This window comes from Adiantum capillus-veneris, chromosome 23, assembly GCF_014529385.1.
Source record: "Adiantum capillus-veneris isolate H3 chromosome 23, ASM1452938v2, whole genome shotgun sequence".
Taxonomy (NCBI): domain Eukaryota; kingdom Viridiplantae; phylum Streptophyta; class Polypodiopsida; order Polypodiales; family Pteridaceae; genus Adiantum; species Adiantum capillus-veneris.
In genome coordinates this window covers 26,976,075-26,981,030 of record NC_140953.1, presented here as the reverse complement: position 1 = coordinate 26,981,030, position 4,956 = coordinate 26,976,075, and positions in this window count along the sequence as shown.

The following is a 4,956-nucleotide window of genomic DNA, read 5'->3' as shown; positions in this document are numbered from 1 at the left end:
CGAGAGCTGGCACATGAGTAAAGGGAAGTGCCATGCCCTGAGGACAGGATCAGTCCACAAAGGGGAGTAAGCCCAAAGCTTTGCGGAAAGCTTCAAGCTTCTCACGAGACAATGCCTTTGTGAAAAGATCTGCAAGGTTGTCCTGTGTTGGCACATAAGCCAAGCTGATCTCTCCTGCTGAGAGCCTCTCCCTGACATAGTGGTAATGCACCTCAATGTGCTTTGTGCGAGCATGAAAAACTGGGTTCCTCGCAACTGCCAATGCGCTCTGACTGTCAGTGTAGATAGTGTTGGCAGTGTCCTGTCCAACACCCAAGTCATCCACAAGGCGTCTGAGCCATACACACTCAACCGTAGCTGTGAAGACTGCCCTGTACTCAGCCTCACAACTCGAAGTGGCCACAGTAGGTTGCTTCTTGCTCAACCATGATATACATGAACTTCCAAGCATGAAACAAAAACCACTTGTGGACACTCGCGTGTCAAAACAACCAGCCCAATCTGAGTCCGAAAAAGCATGTAAGTCTGGCGGCAATGATCCCCCCTTGGGATAAAACAAGCCAAGATGTAAAGTGCCACTAAGGTAGCGGAAAATCCTCTTGACAGCCTGCCAATGCTTAGACCCTGGGCTATGCATAAATCTGCTGACCTGCGAGACTGCAAACTGAATATCTCGCCTCGTGTTGCATACATAAATGAGGCAACCAACAGCAGTTTGGTAAAGAGTGACATCAGCAGGATCGCCAGCATCATGTAGACTCAACTTCAAACCTGTTTCCATGGGAGTGGCAATAGGTTTGCAATCCTCAAGTCCAAACTTACATAGCAATGTCTCTATGTAACTTTTCTGACACAAGGCAATACCACCATCACACTGCTTAAACTGTATACCCAAGTAATGATGCAACAGCCCCAAATCTTTCATCTTGAAAGTAGCATTCAAATCAGCCTTAAATTCAGCAATATGTCTCTCATTTGGTCCAGTGATCAGCAAATCATCAACATAAAGAACCACAATGAGAAATACATCATCCTCACGCTTTACATACAATATGCTTTCTGTTGGACTGTTACGAAAGCCTCGTTTAACCAAATGAGTGTCAGCTTTCTCATACCAAGCACGAGGAGATTGCTTCAACCCATACAAAGCCTTCTTACATTTGCACACTTTGTCCTCTTGTCCTTTTATGACAAAACCGCGAGGCTGCGTTACATAAACTTCCTCAAATATGTCACCATTCAAGAAAGCAGTAACAATGTCTGATTGATGTACATCCCAACCAAAATGAGCTGCCAATGCACATAGAAAACGCACAGTAGTCATACGACAAGTGGGAGCAAAAGTCTCTTCATAATCTATGCCTTTTTGTTGTGCATAACCCTTTGCAACAAGTCGAGCCTTATGGCGATCGATCTCACCATCCGGCTTGCGTTTCAACTTGTAAACCCACTTCGTACCAATGGCCTTTTTGCCAGGAAGCAAATCACATAAAGTCCATGTGTCATTCTCTATAAGTGCATCATATTCTGATTTCATGGCAGCAATCCAATTTTCTGAATTCTGTGCTTCATCAAAAGACAGAGGCTCCTCAACATCATGTAAACTAGACACAGCCAAAGCATAACAATCTGATGCATAAGATGCATGGCAAGAGCCTGAATGAGTACGACTAGATAAAGGTGCATCCAATTTACTGTCACACAAAGTGTGCACCAGCCATTTTGGCATACCTCTAGCCTGCTCATTTTCAGCCCTTTCCTCATCAAGTACATCATGTACATCTGCATCAGTAATAGGCTGTTCTAAAACATTTTCAGAAACCCCCATAGGCTGTACATTTGCCTCATTGGAACTTACATTCGTATTTCCACCACTGAAAAGAGGCAACAAAGTGTCATAAATGTCCTGTGAGCTTACATTACTGTCTCTAGTACATGACAACAAGGGCTGAACAGAGTCTTCCACAAACACTACATCCCGTGAAACCAGAATACGTTTTGTTTGCGGATGATACAACCTGTAACCTTTGCTTTCAGCACTATAACCAACAAAAATACATTTGACAGCCTTATCATCCAATTTTCTGCGCTGCACTTGTGGCACCAAAGCATATGCCAAACAGCCAAAAACACGCATGTGCTCAATAGAAGGTTTTCTATCATGCCATGCTTCATATGGAGTAATAGACTGCAAAGCTTTCATAGGACACCTGTTAAGTACATAAGTGGCACACATGATGGTCTCAAGCCAAAAAGAATGCGGCAAAGCTTGACTTTTGACCATACATCGTGCCATTTCCGTTAGTGACCTGTTTTTCCTCTCAGCAACACCATTTTGTTGAGGTGTATAAGGCACTGTACATTGGTGTTTTATCCCACGACTAGCCAGAAATGCATTAAATTCATGAGACATATACTCCCCCCCTCGATCGGAACGGAGGGTGCCCATAGTACATTTTGAGACATTTTCAGCCATAGCCAAAAATTGTTTGAAGCACATAAAAACTTCGGACTTCGCTTTAAGCGGAAATACCCATGCATGCCTGGAGTAATCATCAATGAAAGTCACGAAGTACAGGTAATTGCCCAAGGACGGAGTTTGCATGGGCCCACAAACATCACTATGCACAAGCTGCAACCTGCATGTGGCCCTAACTGAACCATCCTTTGGAAACTTAGAATGCTGCATTTTACCCAGAATACAGCCTTCACAAACATGTTTGACAGGTGCTTCAAGAGGCGGCAAAGAAGCAACCATATCAGATTTCTACAAACGCAGCAAACTGGCAAAATTCAGATGACCAAAACGTGCATGCCAAAGTTTTGCGTCTGAAATAGCCCTTGAATCTGCAACAGCATTTGCAAAATTTTGTCCACACTTGTCATACAAAGTGAGCCTATACAGCCCACGACACAAAAGGCTAGATGCAATAATTTCATCACCAAAATTGAGATCATGAACTGTACATCTGTCATCCACAAATTTGACTACAAGTCCAAGTCTAGCAAGTGCGGATACAGACAAGAGATTCTTCTTGATCCCAGGTACATAAAGTGCATCAACAAGTGTGAAGGAACTGCCATTAGCAGTAGTGAGCACAATGTTTCCAACTCCCTGAACTGGATAAGAGGCGTTGTTGGCACAAGTGACTGAATTCCCATGAGGGACCGACTCGAGAGAGGTAAACAATTCACGATGTGAGGTAATGTGCTTTGTAGCACCACTGTCGAAATACCACACATGTGAATCTGCAGCAACTGACAAGCATGCATCATGGACAGCAGGATTGTAAGTGCACTCTGCGCTAAAAGCCCATTCTGCATCAACATCAGCATCACAATCTCCTTTCACAGAAGACTCAACAATGGCTGCATTTGTAGTGGAACCAGCATTTGCAGTGGAACCACCCTCTTTCTTCTTAGCCTCTTTGGCCTTCAACTTAGGACACGACTTGATCAAGTGATCATTGGCTTTACAATAATGGCAACGCATCTTCTTTTTGCCCTTATCACCAGAATTGCCAGACAAAGTGCTGCCACCAGAAGCATTAGGAACAGAATTTTTGCCACTCGCAGCAGAACCATAAGAAGTGGCTGCATTACTGTTACCACCCTTTCTTTGAGAAGCAATAAAAACCTGTTCAACTGCACGCTGCCTAGTCCTGTTTTTTCTAGAAAGTGACTCTTGCAACAGCAATGTGCATAATGCATCAAACTTGACAACTTCAGGATTTCCTTGGGTCGTGAGTCTCCAAGTACTAGCAAAAGTCTGGTAGGAATCTGGTAAGGCATCAAGAAAAATCTGCACAAGGTATTTGTCCGAAATGAATTCACCTGCAGAAATGAGTTGCTCATTGATATCCTTGACACTAGCAAGGAAAGTGTCCATATCATCTTCCTCATGCATAATCTTCGACTCTAGCTCTTTACGCAGCAAAGCAATTTTAGCCTCATTGCGGCTTGCATAAAGACCTGCTAGAATATCCCAAGCCTGTTTTGCAGATTTTGCTGAACGGATGTGAGGAATAATGGTGCGCTTCACAGACAATGCAATCAATGCATGAGCCTGCGCATCCTTAACATCCCAACGAGCTTGTTCTGCCGTAGGCAAAACAACTCTAACAGCTGCAATCCTTGCAGCAAGACCTGCAACATCCTCAACATCGCCTACATCTTCAGAACCAGGACGTACATCAATGCCCTGCACAATGTTCCAGACACCTTTTGACACAAGAACATGTTGCATCATATAAGCCCACATAGGGTAGTTGTCCCCATCCAACCTGTCCTCAGCAGCAAACATCTTGAACACATCTGTGTTGTTGTTGTCAGCCATGGTAAATGCTGCACCTGATGTGAAAACTGCCCGAAAATAGGAGAAATGGAGCGGGAACAACTTGTGCTATATAGCACAAACCGTAGAAGACTATAAGGCACCTGTTATGCAGAAAACGGCACTGACAGAAAATCTACACAAAATGACGAAATAGCCTGTGCAGTACTGCCTGTGGTGGAAACGGAGGCCGAAATGAGCCCAAATCAAAATTCTGAGCAGTCCAAGCTCTTCGAGCCCATCCAAAATATTTGTCGACCTGCGAACGCTCGCCAAAGCTCACTGAAATCGGAGAAAGTGAGCAGGCGTGTGCTGGAGCAACTGGCGACTAAGCCCGGGAGGACGTGACCTGCTCTGATACCAATTGTTGGAATTAGGGTTGCAGAGAAACACACACAGCTTGGAGAAGACGAAGGAAGCTCAAGGCACACAATAGAGAGTGTGTTACTTAGTGTGCAATGGAAAGATAGATAGCCCTAGAGTGATGGGCGTATATACAATGCACGGGGGAAAAAACCTCCTAAAGAGGGAAAAAATGCCCCGGCGGTCCTAGTGTGTTCACACACATCACTACCACATGTATATGGTAACAGCTATTATGTATGCTAAGCAAGAAGAGTGAG